The 11,133-nt window shown below is 62.9% G+C and overlaps 1 protein-coding gene across 1 annotated transcript in view; it reads right to left on the minus strand.

Annotated features, from left to right (window-relative positions):
• The window catches only part of SYT2 (synaptotagmin 2), a 39,923-nt gene extending 35,096 nt beyond the window's left edge, over positions 1-4,827 (minus strand). The window contains exon 1 of the mRNA XM_037070498.1: positions 4,727-4,827. The gene's annotated coding sequence lies outside the window, so the exon portion shown is untranslated. The remainder of the gene's footprint in view (positions 1-4,726) is intronic.
• Between the last annotated feature and the right edge of the window lie 6,306 nt (positions 4,828-11,133).

The following is an 11,133-nucleotide window of genomic DNA, read 5'->3' on the forward strand; positions in this document are numbered from 1 at the left end:
AGAGCTACTCTGACGCGGAGGAGAAGACCAGACAGGAATGGGTGAACGCGGCCTCTAACTGCAACACTCCCCTTCCAGAGCCACCCCTCAGCCCAATTATGGGAAACCCGGCCAGGCTTCTCCAAGGCCTGAGGCCTCCCCATCCCCACAGATGCCTACGGGGAGTGTCCCTGACCCCTAGCCATCTACCATCCCACCCTGGTCCCAGCCTGTCCTGCAAGGGGGCCTGGGCTTTCCAGGTTCCCTGCAGAGGGAGTGGCATGAGAAGGCCGCCCGGGCGGGAGCACCCGGGAGCCCAGCTGCCCTGCACCGACCACCAGGCAGGCTCCAGCTGCTGGGTGTGTGGCGGGGAGCTGCCCTCGGGGGCTCCCAGGCCAATGGGGAAGACGCTCCGAACTCCTTTAATCCCTGGTGCCAAGCCTGTCTGAACCAGAAGAGGAAGAAGAGGAGGAGAGCAGAGGGGACACTGGGCCAGGCTCTGCAGGACCAGGCTCGGCAGGACCAGGCTCGGCAGGACCAGGACTGGACTCCTGAAGCAGAGAAGCAGCCAGACACCAACCGGCCCCCGTTTCCCTGCCTTTGGAGGCCCTCTCTGTCCCGCCCCAAGGCCCCCTTCGGAGGAAGCCTGAAGCCCAGCAGTGCCCCACTGGGATCAGGCTGCTGAGCAGGGCAGATTCAAGCGGGTAGCCATGGACTCCTCGGGCCCACTGCCACGGCCCCTTCAAAGCAGGCGCCCCCAGGACACCCAACCCCGGGACCAATGCATCTCTGCAGGGTCGCTGTCCGGTTCTGTGAAATCTGCTGTCTGATGTCAGCCACCACCTCCTGCTCTTGCTCAAAGCATGATGGGTGACCACTCCTGGGGGCCCCTGACCACACGGCCCCCACTGCCCGCAAGCTGGTGGGAAGGAGGGAAGGGACCGCGAGGGAGGCTGGCTGCAGTGGGAAAGTCCTGGCCAGTGGCCACAGGGGCCTAGAAAGCCCCACAGTGCCTGAGAGCAAGGGGGCGCGTGAGATTTTGAACAAGCCACACACGTCACTTCTCTGGGCCTCTGGTGTGAATCGGGATGGTGACTGGGGGACACAGTCCCAGAAGGAAAAGCTCCAGCCTGCAGTGAGGGGGCTCAGGCAGGCGGCCCGGCACTCAGCCAGACGGTCCGCAGACCATACAGGTGGGCACATTCTAGCGTGGAAAAACTCTGGGGAGGACGTCTGCTCGTCCCCTCCGTGACCCGTGTGTTCAGGGTGCCCCGCTGCTGAACTGCAGGCCCCTTGCTGAGTGAGGCTCAGACCTCTTCAGGGGAAGCCGGCAGCCGGGGGTCCTGCAGTCCAGAGGCATGGGGACCGGCCAGGCTCCTCCCGGCCAGGAGCTGAGCTCACCCATCACTGGGGCCACTGCCCTGAGCTGTCTGTTCAGGGATGGAAAGAAGGATTTCCGGGGACAGCCTCCCCAGGAGTAGAACTCTGGCAAGACACGGCTCGCTAGGCACGAAGGACGGCTTGGGGTTCGGGGTGAGCCTTTGGCTTGGAAGGGCGAGTCACTGATGATGTCGGAACAGCTCCTCCCGTGAGCCTTTCGGAGGCTGGGGACCCAAGACAGCCCTGCTTGTGGGCAGATGAGGGGCCCCTCGGGGGACCGCTGTCACCTCCGGGTGTGCTGGACACCACCCTGACCACTGCCCAGGACTCCATTCATTTCGTCCTCGCCAAGAACAACCCGCATTGTAGATGAGAATCGCGTCTCCACTCCGCAGCTGGGAATACTGAGGCCGGATAACCTGCCCAAAGCCAGGGTGGGCAGCAGAGCCAGGGGCCTGGGCTCGGCGGTGACCATCTCTCCCGCCTCTTAGACCCATGTCTGTACCCGACTGCTCCACACTGACACGGCTGTGCGTCACGGGCCGCCCACTGCACGAGGGCCGGGTGCGCCCTGCCCTGCCAGCTCTTCAACCTGGAGAACCAGGGCGCATCTGCCAGGAGGCACCGCTGAGGCCATCCTTGACTGCGGGCGGCCGTCTTCCTCTGTCTCCCCGCAAGTGGAGTTCTGCAGACCCGGTCAGCCCACCCCAGCCCGTGCTCTCGGAGCCACCTGTGTGCCCTCCTGACACCTGTCACCGTCGAGAGGCCTCCTGGTGCCATTCTGTGTTTGGCTCCCTATGACTCACTTGGTCACCAGTGCCATGAGGGCAGGAACTCACCGTTTCGTCTCTGGCTGAACGTCCCCTGCCCAGCACAGCCAGGACAGGCCTGGCTCACGAATACTGCTGAGTTAGCACCGCCACACACTTCGTCAGCAGTGGCCTACGGAGCTTCCCGCTGCCCACGCCGGGCGAACACCTCCGTTGTCCCCTCTGGCCTGTCGTTCCGGTTCTGAGAGCCCCCATCACCCCGGGTGACTGGCTCAGGAAAGCACACATGGCTTCTGCAAGACCCTAACCGGGAAAGTCTAAACACCAAATTGCAAAGTGGCTGAAACAGCGTTTCTACCCACCCACAGCCTCCTCAACATGAGGACATTGCTGTCTGGGGGGTCGGGAGGGGTGACAAGCCATTCCTGCAGCCCAAGGAGCTCCCTGCCTCTCCCCACCTTGCTCCTAGGCCACCTGCTGCCCCTCTGCCCACTCTCCAAGAGGTCTGCACAGGTCCGTGCAGACCAAGAGAGCAGACCCCTGAAAAGGGACGAAACCCAGGGAAGGAGGGAGGGCCACTCCAGTCAGCCAGGTGTGCCTGGGGGGCACCCTGCCCCCCCCAAAAAAACACAAGCGCCAGGTGTGCCTGGCGCTGCCCCACACTGGCTCCAGGAGGGCCGTCCTCCAAGCCCACCTGCCCCAAGGTGCCTGCAGTGCCAAGGACAGCCCTGTCACACCTGCCTGGGGACTGGACATCAAAGGAGCCCAGACCCAGCTCCAGAAAGGGTCTCCCTGCCCGACATGTACCACACTTTTCCTGGGGAGGAGGCCAGTCCCAGCTGAGAGACGAGCGGCTGCCAGCCTCTCTGTGGGCAGGGCAGCACCGACAAACACCCTTCCTCCCCTGGGTCCTGCTCAGTGGGCGTCAGACCTATCCGCCACCAAGCTGAAAGAGCGAGAGTTCTGTTTGCACTCTGCCCCCCCCAAAAAAACCCACAAAGTTGCCTGGAAAGAGCTCCCGAGCCCTGAACAAAGGTGGCTCAACAGAGCAGCCTGGGTCCCTCCTCCTGGGGACAGAAAACCTCATCTAGGTGACACCAAAGTGGAGCCAACCCTCTACAACCCCACCCCACCCCTCCACTCTCCAGAAGCCCCCAGCTCCTCCTCGGTATGACAGGAAGTGGGCGTAAGGACTAAGCCCAAGAGGTCCCCAGAAAAAGCCAGGCCCCAGGGGGATGCTCCGAGGATGAGACCAGGGACCTCTTCAAGCGACAAGCGCCAGGCGGGGCAGAGGCAAGCCACACGGAGGCCGGAGGGCAGAGATGAGGGGTCAGCTCGTGCTGCTCATTCCCCAGGGGCACACGGAGAAGTCCTGGCCACAGGTGCCAGGGCAGACCATCCACGCTGACTCAGCCCCAGGCCACAGCTCCCAGGACACAGGCTGGGCCAGGCACGTCCCACTGCACCAGAGCTGCCCCCTCCGGCCCGGCCTTGGGTGGGGGTGTGGTTCTTCTCTGCAGTCTCTCTGGTGCTCGGAGAGATGTTTCTGGCACCCTGAGTGCTGGGCTTGGACCCAGGCAGGGAGACGGCAAGGGCTGCCCTTACGTGGCCCCTCTGATGAAGTGCCTGGGCCACCAGGGCCTGGTGGGTCAGGTTCAGGACCACCATCCCCGCTTGTGGAGATTCCCTGCCAGGTCGGGGGCGGGAGGAGGGGAGGGCTCCTTCATCCTCCAGGTCAGAGCCTAGCCCACCATCCTGTCTTCCTGGACACCCAGATCCTGAGAAGTCCCCCCTCTTCCTCTTCGAGCCCCAGCCCTGGCGTCCTGCTGGCCTGGAAGCACTCACCTCCCCCCTCCCCGCCCCAGGGGAGAGGGGCTCCTGCAGAGGGGAGGGGGGGCTTTGGCAGCCCCCACACACCAGGGGCTTCGGTGTCCCGGGGACATCTGCAGGGTGAGGGGGTGAAAAGGGGGAAGGGAAAATGGGGGGCCTGGTTTAAAGGGCGTGGAGGATAAATCATGTCTTTTCAGTTTAAAACCCAGTGCCTGAGAGACAGGGGACCCCGAACAAGGAAGGCCGGTGAGGCAGGCCAGGGCGGGCGGGTGTCTGCTGGCTGTGGGGGCGCCGGCCTGAGGAGGCGGCTGGGCATGGGACGTCCTGGCCTGCTGAGTCATGAGATTTGCGGGGTGGTGAGGGCCCACGTCCTCCGTCCCGCACAGCTCCGCACCGCCGGCCGGCCGGGCCTCTCCGGACCCGGCTCTGCGTCCTGGGGCTCCGGCCCCTCCCTGCCCTCCCTCGACGACGATGGGGCCGGGTACCCAAGTGTGAGGCGGGGGCAGAAGATCCGGGGGCGCCCTGCCCTGCGGCTCATGCCGGGAGCGGAGGGGTGTGCACCCCTCTCCCGCCGCGAACCCGCAGGGGAACCGGGTCCCTAGAAGGAACCTTCTGTCCGGACGCGTCCAAAGTGCCCTCGGCCACAACTTCCCGACCATCCAGCCCAGAGCCGGCCCCACGCCGCGCCGCCCAGTTGGAGCACAAAAGCCCGCCGGGAGGAGAAACTTTGGGGGGCAGGGTGTCCCACGGACAGGGTGCGGACTCACCGGAGCGGCCGAAGCAGCAGAGAGACCCGGGCCCCACGCGCGGGCGAAGTGGGGGCGGCGGGGACGCGCTGGCACAGCCCCCGGCCCAGTCCCCGCGCCGGCCGGGCCCCAACTCGGCCGAGAGGCTCTGCCGCAGACCCGCGGAGCCGCTGCGCGCCCGCCGGGCGGGGGAGGGAGGGAGGGAGGCGGGGCCGGCGGCGCTGCAGCGCGCGGCGGGGCGGGGCGGGGCGCGCGGAGGAGCAGGAGCCCGACCCGCCCGCGCAGCCCACCGGCCCCGGCGCCGCCTCCTGCTGCCGGTCCGGACGCGCCAGGGCCCCGGGCAGCACCCTCCGGAGCCCCCACCGCGGCCATCTGTGCCCTGGGCGCCCCGCCCCGCCCCCCCCGCCCCGGCCCCTCTACGCACAGTTGTCACCTGGAGGGCGGGGGCTTCTGGGGCCGAAGGAGCGGCGAGGAGGGGGCCCGTGGGGGAAGTTACAGGTGCACCGCCCGCGGGACTGGGTGGGTGGGGAGTCAGGAGGAGCCGGGAGGAAACCACCGTTCGTCCGACTCCAGGGTTTTCCGGCGTCCCGGCCCGTTTCTTAACGCTGACCTTGGCCCTTTGAGGCGGGCACTGCGGGTCGCGTGCCCGGAGGAATGAGTGGCCACGGGGGGCCAGCAGGGGGCTGCCCATCCCTGCAGCGTGGTTGGAACACCCACTTCAAGTCTGGGAGCCCACCTCCACACAGCTCTGGCCCCCGCCCCCTCCCACGATGCCCCTGTCCTGGGGAAAGAAACCGCGGAGGGGCCTTGGGCCCACCACGTGGCCACGGATGCGGGTAGACCCTGGAGGCGTCTCAGCAGGCTCTGCTCCGGGCTCGGTAGGGGCTACACCGCCCCAGCTGTCAGGAGAAGGTGGCGGAAGAACCCCGGAGAATCCTGAGACAGGCTGCACCCACAGCCCTGAAGCACCGGGGTCAGCCCTGCTCACCCGGAAGAGTGGGAGGCAAGGTGGGGTGGGCAGCAGTCTGTCTCTAGGACTGAGGACGCCGGGCCCCACCTTGGCCAGGTGTATCCTGGGGCTCTGGTGTGACCGGGAACGGGGTGGGGGGGGGGTGCCACTCAGTTCCTCCTGCTCCCACACCGGCGGGGAATCTGCAGGACCAGGCCAGAACGGGGCTGCAGCCTGCTGGCACAGAGCCCGGGGAGCTCACTGGCTGACTCGCTGCCACCCGCCGCCCCCTACGTTCCAGTCAAAGGAAGCCTGGTCTCAACCTGCTGCCCAGCCCCCAGCACGCCTGGGAACCTGAGGCCGGAGGACTGCAGCCCTCGTCCAGACAGGAGTCCGTGCTGCTGCCATCCGTGTGGCCAAATGAAAAACGCGGTGTCCCCAGTGCAGCCTGTGTTAATTCATCGGGACAGGAAGTGTCTGGGCCACAAACCCTGTCGGGAGCTTAGTGTCTCTCAGGCTCACTCCCCCAGCCTTGGAGTCGGGAAGAGGAAGAATGGGAAAGAGCCACACCCAGGCTTCTGAACTCTGCCCTTCTCAGAGGATGAGCCTGGGCAGTCTCGGGCCACACTGCCTCTGGACACCTTGGCCCTGCACCGAGGGTGAGGAGGGCTGCCCACCTCACTTGGAGCGCTCTCCAAGAAGGCTTATGCTACCTTCTGCTGGGCTTCCTGCCTGGGAGAGGGACCACAGGGGACTGCAGCCTCTGACCCCACTGCCCCTGGGCTCTGTCTCCCCGGGGACCAAAGCTCCCTGCACCCTCCCTACCACACACGAGGCTCTTCCCCTGAGACGGCTCCACTCTGGCTACTGTCTCACAGCAGCTGCACTTCCTCACACCTGCATTTCCTGTGTCCCCTGTTCTGGCGAGTTCTCTGTCCTCAGGACACTTTGCAAAGCTTTGCCTGTTCACGCCTCGGGTTCTGGACAGCTCCTGTCCCCTCTCGCAGGGTTCTGCCCTCTGCCACGCCTCGGGGGGGGGGGCCTCTGTGTTGAACCCGAACACTGGAACACTGGGCAATACTGCCGCGTGGTGCTGAGTAAACCCCCATGCACCTCCCATCAGTCCAGGTGTTGGTTTTCTCCTTCCGATCTGAAGTGGTGGGCATACCAACTACAATATTTTAAACTTTATTTATTTCATGCTGAAGTCCACTTAACTTTTAGATACTGTTTAAAATGCTTTCAACAGGAAAGACAAATTTTAAGACTTTATTTATTTACTCTTAGAAAAAGGAGAAGAGGAAGAGGGAGAGAAACTTCAATGTGTGGTTGCTTCTCATGTGCCCCCTACTGGGGACCAGGCCTGCAATCTGAGCAGGTGCCCTGACGGAGAATTGAACCGAGGACCCTTTGGTTCACAGGCTGGAGCTCAGCCCACTGAGCCACACGAACTGGGACAAGAAGACAAATTGTAAAACCCTGGTCTCCAGACAGCCAGCTCCTCCAGGAAGCTGATCTAGGTGGACCACAACTGACCCCCACGTGGTGAACACACACCAAAAGCAATTTTAAAAATGGACTTTGCCCCGACCAGGTTGACTGAAGAGCCAAGTGGCCTTGGGGGGCCAAGCTCTTGGCCTCTCCAAAGCCCCTGCCTCCCTGTTGACAGGAGCCACACCTCAGGTACCGAGGAAGTGAAGTGACATATTTGTGAACATGGAGCAGGATCTCTCCCTGTTGACAGGAGCCACACCTCAGGTACCGAGGAAGTGAAGTGACATATTTGTGAACATGGAGCAGGATCTTAACACAGGGCAGCCACCTACGCATGCTGAGGGTCACGGTGCAGTGGGTCTGGGCATCGTGAGTGGTTGGGGACAAAGGCAAGACCACGACGGGCTCTGCAGCCGGAGCTGCCAGCAACTTCTTCTGAAAGTGACAGGGACCCCCGGAGGAGTCAGCCTAAGACGAGCATCACTGATTTTTGTTTCAGAAAACCAAACTCGGGGGGTGGGCCGGGTGTCCTGGGAGGTCTCGTCCCTGCTGGCCCGTCAAAGGCCATCTGTGCAGAGTGGCTTCTGGAGCCGACTGCCTGGGTCCCAAGCCTGGCCGCTTCCCACGGGCTGGGACACCTCCTGGGAGTGTGGCACAACCCTCGGAGGGGACGAGCGCTCAGCACCGCACCTGACACTCAGCACACATGCGGGAAGTGTGGGTGCTACGGGGACCACTGGTTTCTCACCGTGGGTGGCTGCAGCCCCTCTCACTGAGCGGAAGACCCAGCCAGGGAGGGTTCAGAGGGACTGCGGGCTCAGCCACACGCCGCCCCCAGACGCCAGGCTACATCCTTCCGGCACGTCCCCAGGGACGGCACCATGCTCTGCTCGGCCCTGAGTCTATTGGCTGTCGCAGGGGCTGTGGACACAGGAGGGCGCTCAACGCGCTAGGCGAGGATGGGGTCCCAGCACCACAGGGACCTGCTCCGCCCCCAGGGGACTGAGCCCCACCGCCTGCTCCCCAGCTTCCAGTCACGGCTCCATCTCCTCCCCGACAGCCAGAGGAGGAGTGGCCTTTCCTGGGGTTTCCCAGGCGTAAGTCTGGAATGGAGGCCGGCCACGTCTGCTGCCCCGAGGACTCGGCAGCCCCTCCCACAGGCCCTGTCTCGGCCCTTTTTCCAGTGAGGAGGCTCTGGGGGCAGCAGCTGGCAGGTGTGTCCAGGCAGCACGCTGTCCTCTCCGGGGCCGGCCTGTCCCAGGGCCTCCCTGCACCCAGAGGACCTTTGTCCGTCGCCCCTTCTCTTCCCATAAACCACCCTGTGCAGAGACCCATGGACGGAAGGGTGGTGCGCAAGGCCTGGACTTAACACCCGATGACACTGAAGACTGCCGAAACACGCTCTCTCAACAGCTCCCTCCAAAGGGCCCATCTGAACTGAGGGACACCTGCCTGTCTAAAGACGGCAGGAAGGCTCACAGCCACCCTCTGGTGGCCAAACCTGGAGAGGCATCTGTGGCAGCACCCAGGCACAGCAAACTGCCGGCTGCTTTCTGCTCCAAGTAGTCCACTCTTATTCCTTAGGGGTACCCTCTGCACCAGGGGTGGGGTGAGGCTGGGCACTCCCGCCCACCCCTCTGGGCCCCCTCCTCCGGGGACACAGCCTTGATGAGCACACAGTGGTGCCTGGTTAGGCCAGCAGCACAGCCCACCTGTTCCGGGCATCTCCAAGGACAAGGATACTTAGGGCATTTTGCCCATGTGGCTGGCTGGCTGTGCCCACGTCAAGGCTAAAGAGGGATGCTACATTTCAAGACACCTCCACAACACAGAAGCGCCTTCCAAGCCAGGCCACAAAAAAGCAAATGGCCTGTGGGCAGCTGTGGCCCCAGACTTGGGCCCGAGGCAGGTTTGCCCGCACTGGGCTCACACACTCAGTTCAAGACCCGCAGAGCCCTGACCAGGAGGAGCCAGCAAAATGGAGATGGGCCCCTGGGTACAGGGCGCAGGCCCGCCCCTGCTCATTGGACTGCCAGGCCCCCCGCTCCTGGGACTGGCAGTCTCTGTAATGAAACAGGTAACAGCCTACTATGCTCCACAAAGGGTCGTCCTAAGGGACAGGCTCTGCTTAGCCTGGGAAGGGCAGATGCCCGAGTGTCCCGTAACTGGACTGCGGAGCGTCACCACAGCTCCAGGCTCCAGCAGCACCACCTAGGATCTCGGCACACCCTGCCAGCAGGGCACCGGGGGCCTGCAGGCGGTGGGCAGCAGCCCGCCTGGCCTGCGAGTCCCTACAGCCTGCCCCCCCTCCCCTCCCGCCAGGTGGTATTTGTTCCTAAGGGTCCGACCACCAGTCTGTCCCAGGTATGCTTTCAATAGTTCTGTGAACCAGTAACGTGTGCAAGGCTGCATAAAAACAAAACTGAGTTGCTTATGGAATTTTCCATTAAATTGGGTACAGGTAGAACTCTGATAAAAGATTGAATAAAGCTGCTTTAAGTAGTTACATAGTTAAGGCCCCTCACAAACCGAGTCTGAACTACCCATTGTAAAGGAAGCCCATGCTGCCGGCACGGCACTGGCGATGCCTTGGATGACCGAGTGAAGGCCCCGCCTCCAGGCTAGTCTCTCAATATTCCGTTTACTGAAAGAACATGCACACGACGGAGGCTGAATGCCATGGGCCTGCCCTGACCCCACACAGAGGGCCGTCTTTTGCCTGTGTTCCTGCCAGAACCATGGAAAAGTACTGGCAAGGGCAGACGGAGCCCGGCCTGCAACGTGGGACGCTTGCCAGGAGCTCGATTTTCTTGGGGAGAGAGGGTGTCTTTGGCACTTCCCAGAGCACTGTTTCCTCAGAAAGGCAGTTTTTAATCTATTTTCCCAGCCAAGGGGAAGAAGAAAGAACGGGCCCACGGCTTCCACTCACCTGGAACCGGTCACAGCCCGTGCCTGTCGCAATGCAGCCGGCCTTCCTGAAAGTAAAGGCCACACCTGCACCCGCCACACCCAGCCCCTCGCCCCTGCACCGAGGGCCCAGAACCAAGACGGGCAGGATGACCATTAGGTGGCTGGCCGGCCTCCAACATCCAGTCTGTACCGATGAAACTGTTCGTCGGCACGCACTCTTGAAACATGGAAGTCTGTTACATAAGCTCCGAAGAAGTGAAATACCTCACAGATGGACTCTAAACTCTGAAAATGGATGTACAAGTTTTTACTTTGTCAGTTCCTTCTTGATACAATGTTTCAGGTAGGCAGCTTTTGGGAAACATTTCTGTTACAAGTTCCACAGGACAAAGCTGGAAGGCCGCTCCAGCACTGGGGGTACCGACAGGACCCCAGACAGGACCCCACGTGGAGCAGAGGGTCGCTGGGAACTTCGCTGGTGTCCTCAGCTCCTCTCCCAACAGTGGCACAGGAGGGCCTTTTCTGCCTCATGTGGAGGAAAGACCATTTTAACACGGCTCCTGCCGAGCACCGACTAGCACAGTTATGGACGCGACAGTGACTCTGGAAGTTCTCGCCACCCGTCTCCTGTTACAGGGACACGGCACCTATGACCCACTCACTGGCTCCATGGCAGGACAGAGCCCAGAAAAAAACCGGTGGGCACCAAATACCAACTAACACCTGACCCACGCAGAATAAAATACCCGTCAGGACTCTTAAGTGAAAGGCAGAAGCCCGTTCGAAGGGGCCTTCAGAGCGCAATGGGAGGTGGGGAGAGAAGGCAGGCTCCTCCCTTCCGGACCGGCACTGACTCTGTGCTCAGGCCCAGGCCACACGGACCCCAAGGGGCGGCGGCCAGCTTCCTGCGGGGGGCACCTCAGATACCGCTGCCAAGCCCAAGGTCCAAAACCTCAGCATCTCCACACCTTGTTTTTTGGAGCTCTCCATGGCAGAAGAAGTGAGGACATTCAGGTTTTTGCCAGCCTGCCACCACAGGTGGCAGCTCCGGCTTGTGGTGAACCTTGAGAAGCTG

Source organism: Sturnira hondurensis, unplaced genomic scaffold (genome assembly GCF_014824575.4).
Source record: "Sturnira hondurensis isolate 20B ecotype Veracruz unplaced genomic scaffold, ASM1482457v3 Scaffold0018805, whole genome shotgun sequence".
Lineage (NCBI taxonomy): Eukaryota > Metazoa > Chordata > Mammalia > Chiroptera > Phyllostomidae > Sturnira > Sturnira hondurensis.